Source organism: Dermacentor albipictus, chromosome 7, assembly GCF_038994185.2.
Source record: "Dermacentor albipictus isolate Rhodes 1998 colony chromosome 7, USDA_Dalb.pri_finalv2, whole genome shotgun sequence".
In the NCBI taxonomy this organism is placed as follows: Eukaryota; Metazoa; Arthropoda; class Arachnida; order Ixodida; family Ixodidae; genus Dermacentor; species Dermacentor albipictus.
Genome location: NC_091827.1, coordinates 85,544,064 through 85,560,106, shown reverse-complemented (window position 1 = coordinate 85,560,106; position 16,043 = coordinate 85,544,064). Strand labels below are relative to the sequence as shown.

The 16,043-nt window shown below is 45.0% G+C and overlaps 1 long non-coding RNA gene across 2 annotated transcripts in view; it reads left to right on the top strand.

The window, feature by feature from the left end:
- The window catches only part of LOC135899706 (uncharacterized), an 81,431-nt gene extending 68,878 nt beyond the window's left edge, over positions 1–12,553 (top strand). For both annotated transcript variants that reach the window (XR_010563699.1, XR_010563700.2), the window contains exon 5: positions 12,413–12,553. This is a non-coding gene — a long non-coding RNA (uncharacterized lncRNA). The remainder of the gene's footprint in view (positions 1–12,412) is intronic.
- Positions 12,554–16,043: the final 3,490 nt, after the last annotated feature.

Genomic DNA, 16,043 nt, shown 5'->3' with positions numbered 1-16,043 from the left:
CAACGCTATTTTTTTGAAATCGCGGAGGTTTCAACGCTTCCCGCTTCAGCCACTTCCAACTCACCAAGCTTCTCTCTACGCCAGCCGGCTTTCCAGCCACTGCAGAACTGCGCCAAGAAGTCGTTACCATCAACCCACCACCAACATAGTTACCCGCTGCCGGAAAGCTGCGATCGCTTGAAGAAATATCTCGCCATGAAGTCGCTCACGGACGACGGCCAAGAGCACGAAGTCACCTCCAACAGCGTTCCAAAGTACGAGACGTGCAAAGGCATTATCTACATCGACAGAGTATGCCTGGGAGAAGTTATCTACGAAAAAAACATTCTGCCCATGTTTCCTGAGTGCAATTCACAAACGCACTGTTTAGAAGCCAGACAAATGGGAAAAACTTCCGACGTAGTCATCGTGCCTTTCTTGGGCATGAAAGTTCCTTTTTGGGTCAAATATTCAATGGCGCTGCTGCGGTGTAAGGCTTTTCTACAAAGAATGGAGGCCTGCACACGCTGTTGGAAAGTTGGGCATTGACCGGTCGTGTGTCCTACGCACACTGAGGATACTTACCATAAATGCGGAACTGTTAATCCAACGGCTGATCATGTGTGCATTCCCAAGCGTGTACTATGTAGTGGAAGTCATAAGACTGAATCTATTCAGTTTGCACTAGAATATAAGCCCAAAATATCACTCGACAAGGCTGTCAAGACTCCTCCTCAATCCAAGACGAAGTATTCTGCGCCCATGAAGCAAGCACATCTTCCTAAAAAAACAAGATGAAGATGGGCCTCTTCTATCCGGTGCTCCCTCTAACAACAAATCACGCTTTCCTCAGGTAAGCTGGGCATCGGTATCGTCCGACAGCTTACCTAAACCTAAGCAACCTGATGCCCCATCTATGCCCTCCTAGAGTAATTTCAGGAAGAAAATCGTCTTCTGCTTAAACAAAATCACGACCTCGAAACCCCTTCTCCGTGTGCAAATTACTACCACTTGATCTCAACACTCTGCTGATGGACAACCCACTGTAACTCGTCCCCCTGTCAGTGAGAATGGCAATCTTACTCTAGACATGGACGCATCTCCCACTTCCACTACCATAACCGCCACAACGTGCAAATCTATTGATGATGGGATAGATACTTTGGAGGAACACGATAAGCAACTCGCCGCACACATTAGAAACTGTAACAATCGCTTTGAAGCCCTTGAAAAACACATGGATGCCGTATAAGCCATGCTTGAGTCGCTCACTACTAACGTTCATAACCTCAGTACCCATAAAACTGCTCAATTGATCCAGGATGACGCGCGACGTACCCAAATCGATGAGCGATTCCATGAAATTATTGAAAGATTCGATCGACTGCATGGCCACGTCCCCTAAGCGCTCCAACCTAGTTCTGTGGCAGTGGAACTGTAGGAGCTTTCCGAAAAAGAAAGGCAGTCTCAAACAATACATGGCCAATCTCACACAACCGCCCGCAGACATGGCTTTACAAGAAATGAATGGCTATGTTAAATTCCCCGGATACAACACATTCTAATGTAGGAGGTGCGAACGTCCCAATACCATGATATTAGCACAAAATCATTTCACTGTTACGTGTTCCCATTTCGAGGGTATTGATATTGATCACGACTTCGTAGAAATACTTCCTAAAAAGACCAGGTCTGCTCCTATTTACGTTCTTGACGTTTACAGCAGTCCCAGCTCTAAAAACCATCGTTTTACTACCGTTTTGGCTCGGGCTAAACAGGAAGCTCGGAGAAACCCGCTCCCCATTGTTGGCGATTTTAACTCTCCAAATCAGCTATGGGGTCACACTACTTCCACACCTAAAGGACAATATTTATGGACCCACATTCAGGACCATTAACTCACCCTCCACAATGACGTCGACACACCCACTCGCTTAGGAAATAGTGTCTCCAAAGATACATCACCAGATCTCACACTCACCTCTCGGGTTAACGTAAATGGGAAAACCTTCAAATCAATTTTGGTAGCGATCACGTCATTCAGATTTCTGTTACTTTCTCTCACAAGCCCTTTCACACCTTGCCTCCCAAACATGCGGATTGGGACAAATTTCTGAAAGCTCGCACAAATATGGCTCCCAATTCGACACTTGATCTACAACAATGGATCAGTCAACTCCAAACGGACGTTGACAACCAAACTACAACTATGCCATCTGATGCTCCCTTTCAAACATCTGATGCCAAATTCCTCCGCATGTGGCAAGCGAAGTAATCACTATTAAAACGGTGGAAAAGACGCCGCCATACCCGCAGGCTTCGCATCCGTGTAGCTAGATTTCATGATGACATCTAAGCATATGCGACCCAACTAGTTAATTAACAATGGGCCCATGTATGTGAGAGCATGCATGGTAATCTCAGTATTAAAAAGACTTGGCAACTACTGAGACATTTGCTTGATCCCTCGACCTCGCGCGCGCAACACAGTCAGTAGATCGCTCAATTATTGCACCAACACAGGGATAATATTCCCCATCTTTTTCAGGAGCTTGCATGGTTACACCTCCCTCCTACCACAACTCATGAGAATTCATATTATATAGGTGAGGTTATATATATAGTACAACTGTCGAGGTACACACATGTTTAAGGCAAGGTTGTCCTCAATCAGCGCTGCTGTTCGTGCTTTCTATGATAAGTATCGAAAGAAGGCTATAAGCAAGTAATCTAGTATATAATCTGTCGTACAGATTAGGCGGAAAGGTTGTTGAGCAACGACTACCGGGTTTAATGTATGCGGACGATATTGTACTGTGAGCAAATAGCCACGTAGGTTTGCAAGCTCTGGTTAATTACTGTAGAGACGAAGGAGACGGTCTAGGTTTCAGTTTTGGCGCAGCTAAGTGCGGTTGGATGATTTTCAACGATAAAACTGATCAGTACCTTACTAATGCTATATATAATGCTATGGAGTGCTATGAAATACCCCGAGTGGCCGAATACAAATATCTCGAGGTATGGAAAACAAAGGGCAGATGTACACGGAAAAGCACGAACAGTCTCACATAGCAAAAGTGTGAAGAGATCCCGGGGTAATGAGACATAGGGCATTGTGGGGGTACGACAGGTATGAAATACTGAGAGGTATTTGGAAAGGAAAGATGGTGCCGGCTGTCGGTCCTGTGCTACGGTCCTGTGCTACGGTCCTGTGCTACGGTCCTGTGATACGGTCCTGTGCCCAAGGGCAGAAGTTCAGTCGAGACTACAAGTAAATCAGAGAGCTGTTGGAAGATTAGCCCTCGTTGCCCACGGGAAAACCACAAACGAGGCACCATAGGGAGATATTGGCTGGGCATCGTTCGAAGCACGGGAAGCTCAGACCAAAAACCTATACGACAAACTCCTGACGAAATTGGACGATAAGAGGTGGAAAGCTAAGGTATTTAAATACCCATACAGAAAGAGCATTCGCTCACAATGGCGGAAAAGTACTAGGAAGCTAACGAGTAAGTATGCAAAACACGAGGACGGAGAAAGACAGAGCATTAAACGACAGGTTAAAACGGGGAATGTAAAAATTGGATAAATTCAATGAAAGGAAGCATAGTGTTGAACTATATCGATAGTGGAAACATCAGATCAGGAAGGAAGCGTTTTATGATAATTCAAGAGGCAGTGCCCTCCTCTTCGAAGCTAGGTCAGGATGTCTTAGAACGCGCAGCTATAAAAAGAAATTTAACTAAGAAGACACATGTACTGTGTGGGGTAAATCTGTAAAAGCAATAAAACAACTCATACTAAAATGTGATGGTATCCCTCCCGATGTCGATTCGGGCACGGTCACGCTTCCTGCCATCCTAGCGTTTAGAGATAATAATAGTCATCTAAATAAATGTGTGGTGGAAATTAGCAAAAAGCGATTGGAAAGGATTGGAAAAGGATTTGAAGAAAATGGCGAATTTTAATAACTTACAACAGAGTTAAACCAAAATAAAAAGTTGAGCATGGTGGCAACTGCCATCACCCCATTTCAAAGGGGACGCTCCTACCCTCCATCCGTCCACTGACGAGCATCAGCTTGCAGGTTTTAAGTGGACCATATTGTATTGTTTAGTGTTGCTAGCCAACAAGCAAAGTGATATGCAATGTCCAGATAATATCTGTGGACAGGAAGGCCAGATTATAAGTGTGAAATTTAGCCTTAACATCAGGTGTTATGGAAATAAATGAAAACAGTGAACATAAAGTGCTAATACAAAGCCACAAAACACATCGGTTAAAAGAACACAAATAACTTTGTATATAGATAAATGAAGGAAACAGATATATGGAAACACAGGAAAACAGAGCAAAGCGCAACAAAAATGAGGCCGTGATGAGACACAGAGGGCTATGGGAATAAAATAGATATGAAGTGCTGCGGGTTATGTGGAAATGTGTAATGGATCCACGAGTTACATTCGCAAATGCGGTTGCTGTCTTGAAGTCAGAGGCACCATCAGAATTGCAATTTCTTGGGCGTGTTAGTAAACTGACTTGTAAAGCATATTTAGCGCCAGCGAACAATGATAGAAGGGAGACCACACCACAATGCGCTAACTTCAGCAACTTGATTTTCAGGAAATACGCTCTTATTTAGCCCATGCACAGCGGCGCCACCTAATTCCAATTTTAACTAACCGAAAAAGACGTCACCTTATCTAATAAGTCAACCGAAGGGGCACCAACACACATGTCACTATTCGGACAGATATCCCTTGAGGCTTAACAATCTGTAGCACATGTTTATCTTTGTGCTTTTCAAGAACCCTGCAGGACCCATACACCGGAGCACAGCCGACAGTGAGTTGACAGATAACCTTATTGCTTATTTCTCACGTTTATACTATGTTCTCCTAACCGGTCATTAAGACAACTTCCGGTCTGTCCGTCGTAGTTCTTCACACAGGATAGCAGAAGCTCATAAACAAGAGCTTCTACGGAACCTACCGCTGTTTTACGATAATTTGTAGAGCATATGGCAGCTGGCTTACGTACGAGTCCGTTAACCGAAATATTTTCGCAAGTTTTTCTGGCGCTGAAACGACCCCTTTTGGGACCGCCCGGCTAGTCATTTCCTTAAGAGTATGTGGGTTCTATGCAGATAGGGCAATACCGCTACTTTCCCTCTGCGCTCCGTCCATTGATTTGCCGCGTCCTGAATTGTGCTGTCTGACCCGCATCTTTCTAGCAGCCCCTCTACGACCGAAACCTCCGCTGAGTCTGGAAACCCTGCTGCTGCTAACCTTCCCGACTGATCCAAAAGACTCATATAGATCTTTGGGTGGCAAGATTTCTTTATTGCATTTCCAAAGCTCAACTTAGCAATGCTCCTCTTGAGGATCTTCGAGTGCATGGACCAATACGGCAACAGGGGCTTATCAGCCCTAGGTTTATATTCCCAACACGTGTGCCGTTGTATGAACAGGAGCTAAATATCCAAGAAACGCAGGACGTAATCAGTCGGCTCTTCAAGCGTATGAGTAGGTGGGCTATGGCCTGCAGAAAAAAAAAACTTCGTAAAGCTTGCCTGCAGTAGCACATGCGTCTGGTTTGAAAATGACTAGATAGTCATCAACGTACCTGACAACTTTAACCACCCTGTGCTCTGACATTGTACGCCACAGGTCTTTGTTATGGCGGGCTAGAAAAACGTCGCTTAGTTTAGGCGCCAAACATCAACTGATGGAGATAGAGACAGCCAGCTTTCGAATGAATATTTCGGCATTCTATGCTGCATACGTCGAGTGAAGGTAGCAACTAAACATATCTAAAAAGACCGGAATAGATAAAGCGGCTGAATTGTGAAATGCAACCGCGCCATACTCGTCTATGCACTCTTCTAAGCACGCTATTACTTTCTTTTGAGGCAAGGAGTCGTACAAGTCCTTAATGTCAAAGGAGCAAGCTGATAAGCTTTTGTCAGAACTTTCTTCCAGGAAATTCACGATTTCTGCAGAGCTTTTAACAGAAAATTAGTTGTCAATATTAAGAATCCTGAGTTTTTCTTGCAAGAAAAGAGCAAACTTTTTTTGCCATGACCCGGTTTCTGAAGCTATTACCCTTAATGGGCACTGGGGTCTGTCCGTCTTCGCACTAAAGATGGTTTCAAGGCAAGCGGCTTTAGCGTTGTCAATTTCACGAAACAATTGACTAAGGCCTGCCTTCTTGCAAAGACGCTTTGTTTCTGGTTTGATCTTTCTAAGAGATACATTACGACACTGGTCGAACACATAGGCAATTGCAGAGCAGGCTGTTTATTAAAATCACTTTCCTTGATGACTGCAAAGCCACCTTCCTTGTCCGCTGGCAAAACACACTGTTTCTGCAGGTCTTGGCCCACTTATTCTCACGCTTGAGGAGTCGACTGATTAGGTGCTGCGTTTGTTAGATATTCAGCTCCAGTTCATGGAACGACACTCGTGTTGGGAGTATAGTTCCAGGGCTAATAAGCTCCTGTTGCAGTATCGGTCACGCGAAAAATTGCACGTATCCAGCACTTCCACACAAATTACCATTTACAATGTGTGCACAGTGTATACCTTACAAATCGTAAACCGAAGTTTGCGCACAAGTGTTTGATACCTGCAATCTTTCGCGCGACCGCTCGCGTGCGGTGCCGCTTGCGGCGATGAGCTGCTCGAACGTAAATCGGCCCTTAGAGGGGCTGCTAAAAAGATGCGGGTGAGACAGCACAACTCGGGACGGGACAAATCAACGTACGGAACGCAGACGGAAGGTAGCGGTAGTGCCCTATCTACACAGAACGGCACATAGTCTTAAGAAAATGGCTACCCGGTGTACAGAAAAGTGGTATTTTCAGCGACAGAAAAACTCCCGAAAATATGTCGGTTAAGGGACCCGTACCGTAAGCCAGCTGTCGGATGTTCTACGAATCATCGTAAAGCACCAGTGGGTTGCGTAGAAGCTGTTCTTTATGAGCTCCTGCTGTCCTGCGGGAAAAATAAATTGGACACACAAGGTGTCTTAATGACCGCTTACGAGAACATAGCCTAAACGTGAGAAATAAGCAATGCAGTGATGTGTTAACTTACTGTCAAGAATGCGGCTTTGCGCCGGTGTATGGGTCCTGCCGCGTTCTTGCGAAGCTCAAGGATAAAGATGTGCGAGAGATTATTGAGGCTCAGGCGATGTGTCGGTATAGGGATACGTGTGTTAGTGGCCCTTCGGCTGATTGTTAGATAAGGAGACAGCTCTTTTGGGTGTTTAAAATTTGGATGAGGTGGTGTCAAAATCAAATTGTTGAATTTAGCGAATTGTGGTGTCGTCTCTCTTCTGTGCTTGCTCGCTGGCGCTAAATATGCTTTACAATTAAAATCGGGACTCGATGGCAAACAACTGGGGAACTGCACTGGGTGTTCACGGAAAAATTATAAATGAAGCTGTGCAAAGCCGTATGGGCTGGACAAATTTTGAATGAAGTGAAGCTCAGAGTAAAAGTGATGATGAACAAGGACTGAGGAATGTGAGAAAAAATATGGGCTCGGAAAGTGTTACTAGCTAGTAGGCGACCGGTATAGCACCTCAATCATGAAATGTGATCGATTGTCGATAAATCCGTGAATACATATTTTTTCGAGAAGACGCTTTAGAGGTCATTACAAGCAAGGCAACGTCATAGAATGGCTCCTTGTAATTATCATTTGTCATCATAACTTGCACAAAGTCATTAAATATCTAAGTGTGGTACTGTTAATCATTCTACGTTTCTTCACAGAAAGAATTGAATCACCCACTGAAATAACGTATAAATGTTACTTGGCAAACACCGCTAAACAAGGGAAAAATTATTTCAAAATTGCTACGAAAATCTTCTACGTCCTATCAAACGCCACGTCCAACATGCTAGTGTTTTCACGAGAGCAGTCATTTCAAGGTATACGTTCCTTTCAGAAGTAAAATTAAGGTGCTTTAGGTATACAGAAGATCGCATGTACTAGAAAGGTAATGTCCGTCTTCCACTGCTTGCCGCCACTCCACAGAAAAGGAAAATAAGTCGCATACACCAATCTATGCACTGTGACTGAAGCGGATAGTAAGAAATATGGCAGCAAAGAACCTCAAGCGGAAAGTTGCACATGCTGAGCCAATTTCATTGGGTGAGGCAATGAAAAAGACAGCTGCTATGATTAACCTGCAATCAGTAAGACAAAGAAAGGAAATCTGAAGAAACAATTCATAACTGAAAGGGAAACTATACTTTTCGAATCGAGATCAAGATGCCTTAGAACGTGCAACTATAACGCTAGGTACAACCCGGAAGAAGAACCATGTGCTTACAGCGGTAAAGTAGTTTTCTCATTGCCAAATTTATGGCCGATCCTCTAGAGTGGGTTGCGCTAGTTCACTAGGAGCAAGAACGAGAATAAAGAAACGACGAAGCATGTTTGATTACAATGTGAAGATACCTACCCAACGACCGATTTAGGCTCCCCTGGAATCCTGGAAGCCCTTGGGTTCAGCGTGAGCAGCGGTAAAGTTGTCCGCAATAAAATAAAGTGAGAGGCGAGTGGTAGTTTGGTTAAAGAAAAGTAGGAAGGCGGCAAACAACAGAGGCGTAAAAAAGCAACGTTCACAATAAGGGTTTAGACCGCTTGGTGATGGGAATTATTTGCGTTGTTTAAGGTAGTGTCGTGTCCCAGGGCTTCCGTGAACGAAAAGGCAGACTGAACTTGAAACATGCTTTATTGCATGACAGCAACTTAACGTGGCAGAATGACAGCCAACGAATATAAGGACAAAAAGCATACCACAGCTTTGCGGCCAGCGATTATTTACACATAGTGAGCGAGAATGATGTGACAGCGATATGAGCTACGCCACAGAAAGGGAAACGCTATCACACAATTACACGTGCACAGATATGCAACAGAAGGTAGGACATTAGGTAAAATACGAGTAAGAACAAGAGCTTGGTGGCGCAACCCACCGCCCCATTCCAAAGGGAACGCTCGCAGCGTCCATGCCTCCACACATTCGCGGAGCGGTGGCACCGACCAAAGAAAAGCCAAAAGCTCACCTTCGCGCATAACGTTGTCTGGAAGCAGTTCCCTGTAAAGATTACGATTGAATAAGCTGCAGATGCCGGGGATTGGCAACTGTGTGGCCTGTCTACATATACCACCGCGCGTGGTGGCTCTGCCAGTCGGTGCGGCGATAAGAGCGATGCCTCAATATATCGAGAAATGTAAAGCGGCGTAAAGCTTCCCTCAAATTTAGTATTAGGGAGTATCGTATTTGTCGGTGATTTTCAATACGTAAGCTTTCTTTGTTAAGATATTTGAGTGTCATGATATTGTAAATGTAGTTTGTTGATAGATTTCAAGCGATAAAAAAAGTATAGGAACAAGAAATAAAAATAAAATATCCATAGACATAAACAAGCCTCCTTAGAAGATCCATGGGTGAAGCTCATAATACGGTTTGGCGCCCTGAAACTTGGGGTTGGGTCAACGTGAAAGTTAAAGTGGGCAAACTGAAATTAGGGTGTGGGACAACTTGAAACTTGAGGGTAGGCAAACTAAATTTTAAGCTGGGCTAACTTGAGATTTGAGGTTGGCTCAATGCCCAGTTGAATGCTGCGTGCCTTTCAAGCTATCAACTCCTGGCGCGTAAGTGAGCGGGTTGTGAAACTTGGCGCATTTTTACTGCGCCGTATCGAGACGCAGTGAGAACGCAGGCGAGGGCTTGCGTGGACAAGGAACGTGCGCTTAACACGGCCTTGCGAGAGATGATGATGGTGGTAGCGATCTAAATAACGAAATGGTGCTTCATTGTGCAACGTCTGACGGAGCGCGGCTCAGCGTCGTCAGTGGAGAGGCAATGGGAAGTGCAAGACGATAGTATAACAGAGAGGATGAGGCCTAATAGACTGCGCTAGGTGCGACGGGCAGCATTCGTCAGCAAATAGGTCAGCGTTTAGGCGGGCGTTCACAGGGTCATGGTTCTAGCTAATGGTTACAACTACAGGAGCCTTCGCAGCGCAGGGAGCCGGGGACGCACCGGCAGCAGCAGGTCAGTCTCTGTGGTCACTGGAAGGTCGTGGCGTCTATAAGTGGTGATTACTACGAAGCGTTCCTGTACCAAGAATGGGCAGGCACAGAGAAGATGCTCCAGAGTCTTGGAGTGTCGGCAACTCTTACTGGCAGGTGACGTGGAGCGGCGTTTGGCGTACAGCCGGGTCGAAGTCCAGGTGTAGCCAGTCCGCAGGCGCAGGAGCGCGGGATGGTCTCTTTTGGAGAAGCCGTTCTGTGGAAGCAGCTTTGAGGCCTTTCAATTAGCCACTCGGGGGTCCGCGTGGATGGAGGTGAGCTGGCATCGTAGCCGATGTGTCGTATAGTCTGAAGTAATTACCGCTCTGGGAACCGCGATTATGTCATGGTGGGCAACCTTGCCGTAGGTATCCGCCTTCTCCTTGCCGACTATTCCGACGTGTATGAGGGCAGCCAATAGAAAGATATAGAGATTTAGGCGGTGGTTACAGCCATTAGCTTGAAAAGCAGCAGCACCCCTATAAGTCGTAAGCGACAGCGAGGGTGACATGGCTCCACAACCATGCACTCTCCCCTCAAGCAACGCGTCACGCTCTTCTGCGGCAGCCGGTGTTCCCATGAGATCTCTGCGCTCTGTGGAGGCGTGCTTGTGCCGGGAGTTCCGGCTCACTTGGTAAGATTGCATTCAAAGGGCCGGACGGGGCAAGAAAATCTGGCAACACTCTCCTAAGGCCCATGCATTTTTTGCCAACGGAAAGACCATGGATAGGCGCAAGTGAATTAGGAAAAGCGTGTCCGCAAAACTAAACTTTTTTTATTTATGAATACTGCGATCTTGTACACAAGATCATAGCAGGTGGGAAACATTGTGTTAAGATACAGAATTACAGACACAAAGAGAACAAAATTGCACATAGAAATTCAACAAGAGAATACAGCGACAAGGTTCACTAATAACAATCAATTCAAATGCTCTTGAAATGAATGTAATGATGTCTGTCTGACAACATCATCCGTGAGGTTATTCCAATCAGTGATGGTCCTTGGAAAAAAGGAATATTTAAAACAATTAACTCGCGGATTTAATGGTGTTATAGAAAGAAAATGGCGATTTCTAGTTTGGTACCCCGAGGAATAGATAAGTATATTGGAGGTGTCAACTTTGAAATTATTATTAAATAATTGATAGAAAAACTTTAAGCGACATATGCGATTTCTGTTAGGAATAGAGGGTAAACCACTTTTTCTGAGGAGGTCACTGACTGATGCTCGCCCGTAAGTGTTATATATAAACTTTACTGCTTTCTTTTGGATTCTTTCAAGTTTATTTATGTTTACCTTTGTAAAAGGGTCCCAAATAATTACTGCATATTCTAAGATTGGTTTAATAATAGTGTTGTAGGCAAGGAGGCGTGTACCAGGGGTTGCTAGCTTAAGCGAGCGTCGTAAGAAAAAAAGCTTTCGGAGAGCGTTTGCTGAAACATAGTCGACATGCCTGGTCCAAAAAAGATTATCAGAGGTCCATAGACCTAGATACTTATATTCTGTGATTTCATGAAGAAAATTATTATTAGCAGTGTAGTAATATAGAAGAGCGATCCTTTTAAGTGTTATTCTCATAAATACAGTTTTTTCAAAGTTAATTGACATTTGCCACTTCTCACACCAAGAAACTATCTTTGCAAAATCATTATTAAGCCTAATTTGATCATCAGTCGAACTTATTTTCTCATACAGCACGCAGTCGTCCGCATATAACCTAACACGTACTGACAGGTTTTTAACAATATCATTAATAAATAATAAAAACAGTAGGGGACCGAGGACGGATCCCTGGGGAACACCAGAATCGACAGGAACGTAATTGGAGCAAGTTTTATGCAGTTCGACAAACTGACGGCGATCAGATAGGTACGATTGTATCCATGTTAATATCTGTTTATTATTTATAATAAAACTGAGCTTATGAAGTAGTTTCTTGTGCGAAACCTTATCGAAAGTTTTTCGAAAGTCCATAAAGATAACATCAGTTTGTTTTCCTTCGTTGATTGCTGTCGCAAAATCATGGATTATTTCGACCAGCTGAGTGCATGTGGAATACCCTCGTCTGAAACCGTGTTGAACAGCTGCCAGTACATTATGCTCGTCGAGGAAATTCGTTAGATGCTTATGAATGATGAAACTTTTATGAAACTAAGAGGAAGTCACAGCCGACGCAAGCAATATTTATGCATTAGCAGACGATTCTCAACATTTCTGTAGATCTTTTTTGACAGTCTCTCAATTAAGAAGCGCAATTCTACGCTAGCAGCAATTAACTTTATTTAATCATCAGCAAAGCGTTGCGACCCTCAAAGTTGTTTTGTTTCTCCATGCAGCTGCTTAGGCTGGACGAAGACCTCATCATGGTGGGGCTGTCAACCTCAATATTTGAAAATGACGCTTTCAAATGCTTTGTCTCCTCCCCGTTTAAACGTGGTAGTCACAACTTACACCGCCTGGTGAAGTACAAAAAAAAAGTTGGGGTAAGTGCATATTCGCCTCATTAAAACTGTTTCATCAGCTTTTGTCTCAGGCGGGAGCAAATATGCACGTGGCCAGCTGTTTTCGAGCACCAACAAATGCCGAGCAGCGCTCAGGAAACTACACAGAAATGGACTCAGCTGTATGAGTGTTATGTCTCTGGGCTATGGCCATTTTCAAGATCATCGTTCAAGAGCTATAGGCCGATTGTGAACTTAATAAAATTTGCTTTCTTTTATCTGTGGCGGGCGACTCTATGGGTACGGAACCGAAGGTTTCATATAAGATGGCACTGACATATATGCAGAGTGCTTCGTTTTACGGTAAAAGCCAATAACTCCAGATTTTTTGCCTTGATGGAAATGTATGCAAATAGTCAAACCTGATTTCTCCACGAAGTCTGTCCTGTCATAAACGACACTTATAAGTGCAGGTGTTGCCGGGCTTATGAGTGCTGCCCAAGTTTTGTGACAAAGTGGTCAGTATATAATGATAATATCTTTAATACACGGATATGGTACACGCGTGATTTCCGCTTACAAAAAGTGCGCAAACTAGTCTATATAGAAATGTAAAATATTGATCGTCTGGCAGCCAAGAGCTAACGAAAGCGTGTTGCTTTTTAGAAACCGCGCTTACACGAATGCGAGAATGATCTATTGGATTGTATTTTCCTGACGTCACTTACTTTTGAACCCCGCTAATGCGCTTGCAAGTGAATTAACGCTGCTCTTACATTCCTCTGCATCCATTGTGAATAGTAGCATTGGAATTCAGAGGGTGGTTGCCCAACTGGGTGCTCGAGTTATTTGAGGATGTAATGATGACATCCAGAATAGCACTGATACTTTGGACGAGATTCGGCATCTTCGGAAGAAATATTTTTCAATGTTTCTTTCGCTGGTTTTCTGTTATAAACACATCTTTAGCGTCAAATATTAATGATATTCCTCTTTGATAATGTCTATACATTCGGATCAGATACTGCGTGCCGATGTTAGGCAGCACTTCACACTAGCAGGTTTCAGTAAGTTTCTCATTCTGTGGCTGTTTGTTGGTATTTCTGTCATCGATGTCTGTGCTGGTGCTAGGCAGCGCTTCACAGCAGCAGGGTTAAGCAAGTTTGCTCATTGTGTGGCTATTTGTTCTCCTTTCTGTCAGCGACACCCACCATACATAGCGGCGTACCGGTTTAGGTGCTCGGAACTAGGACACCATATTGAGGGTGCGTGGTCGCTGAAGTTCACCACCAAGCTTTCTCGGCTCGCGCAGACACTGTGGACTCAGGCAGAGCTAAATTAGGTGTGGTGCTAAAGAAAGTCACGCCGAGAAAGCGTGATTTCTTGTTCTGCCACCTGACGCTGATCCTCCATGATCGGCTTTTCAGGGCTTTACTCATCATGACCTCCACGTGCTGGAGAATTTCAAGCCTCTTAATGACATCCGAACCATGGCAGTGCTTCATTCGGATTGTTACGGACTATAATTGGTCACCAGCTCTTGTCTCACTGAGAAAATAAACCTTTCCGCGATATTCGGAAAGGAGCCGATCTACAAGCCGCTTGTGTCGGCGTGCATGGCGACTAGGAGAATGTACTTCTTCCTCACATGTGCCAGAATGAAAGCGGACACGCCGGAATAAATGTGCTAGACAGCTAACAGAGGGATTAGTAGGGGCTATCTTAAGCGCCTAAAAAGATAGAACGAGGATGGTAATGTCTATGGCAGTTCAAAGATTTGTCCTGAAATAGCTCAAGCACCCGTACGTTGCATTTAAAAAAATACGGCTGGTTCGTCTATTTGGCATTCCAATAATTTTGTAGCAAAATCCTATGTCGGAACCAGTAAAGCAGAACGACAGCAGGGAAGGACCAAAGGCCCGACAGGTCTACTATCGATACAGAAATGTTTCCAATGCATACGATAATGTGCTTCAACTAGTTTCGTTGTGATAAGAAAAAAACATAAGGCATCCGGTGAAGCGTTCTCTTCAACTATGCTTCTTGTAGTTCATTCTGTTGACGTGTACTTGTTTATCTTTATCGGGTGACCACGCTTCACCGCCTAAAAACGTTATCTCAAATCGCAGTACCGAGCTGCATGCATGGGATATTTCTCGAAAGTTATCGATTATTCTATCCGCCGTCTGCTGTCACCGAACCTTGTGTAATCTCATTGCATGTAAGCGCGACGCGAATGGTGTAGAACTTTCCGGAAGAATGGCAGGTTGGGCCAGTTGGTTGGGATTCATCGTACGGGTTATAACAGCGCACCCAAGACATAAACCCGAATACGATAATTGGTCACCAACTCTTGTCTCACCAAGAAAATAAGCCTTCCCGCGATATTCGGAAAGGAGCAGATCTCCAAGCCGCTATCCGCGTCCGCTCTGACACTATCATAGAGGACGACGCAGCGCTGTGTCGTCGTTTTTATTCCTTCTGTTGTCCTTGTCTTGGGTGCGCTGTTACAACCCTTTCCGGAAGACACGCGGGCACCAGCGATCAATCTGGAACCTTCTTTGACTGATGCATAAAAGCCGGTGCGCTTGACCCGCAGATCAGATTTCGACCATCGCCAACCGTGTTCGCACCTACTGCTATGCTTTGAGTGTAACTTGCTTTTGGGTGCATAAGTTCGCCAAATAAGTTGTAAATACCGTCATTCAGTTTTACAGCCGTTCTATTCACCGTCCCTAGCACGTGACATCTGGTGTAGGTGCTAGTGCGTTCATGTACCGAACGCCCCCGCAAAGCTGTGAGCGAAGCCTGAGCCACGAAGGCAAGACCAACGTCACGAAGGGCTAGCGAGCTAGCCGCAGGCTGCAAGGACTACGCCCGGAGCACGGACGTTCGCCTGAGAAGACCAGGAAGTGCATGGCCACAACAGCAGCTACAATGACATCACCAGTGTCACCGACACGAACCGTGCTGCAGCAGCCCAGAGGGCGAGCGACTTTAAGTAGTTCACCGTTTGTGGACCCAGAAAGCTGGCGGTAGACGTATGAGAAGGTCGCTACACTTAATCGCTGGAACAGTGACGACAAACTACGCTATGTCTTTTTCGCCGAGCTCCTACAATGTAAGAAGTTCTATAATCGATGCTGCTTCGATTCAGTGGTACGCTTGATGAGCGTCGCCTTAAGGTGGTCATTGGGGCGGTTGACTGGTGGGGAGTGTAGAACATCGCGAACGATCGCAGCAGTAGTCGGTGCAAGCGCACCAGCCATGTGTTCGAGCATGGCCATCTGCGAACTGAGGCGGTGGCTACGCAAGAAAAACTCGATGGCAAGGAACCAAAGTTCCGAGTCTGACGACTAAAACTCTGGAAGCTTGAAAGCGGTGACCTTGATACTTCATACTTCATACGGTACTTGATCGGGAGAATCCGAGGCGCTGACTTACAAGATGGAAAAGCGGAATGCGAAGACAGCGCGCTCGAGCTCCTTGCAGTGGTAGGCCCAGTGAAATGGCTGCGGCACCTGGA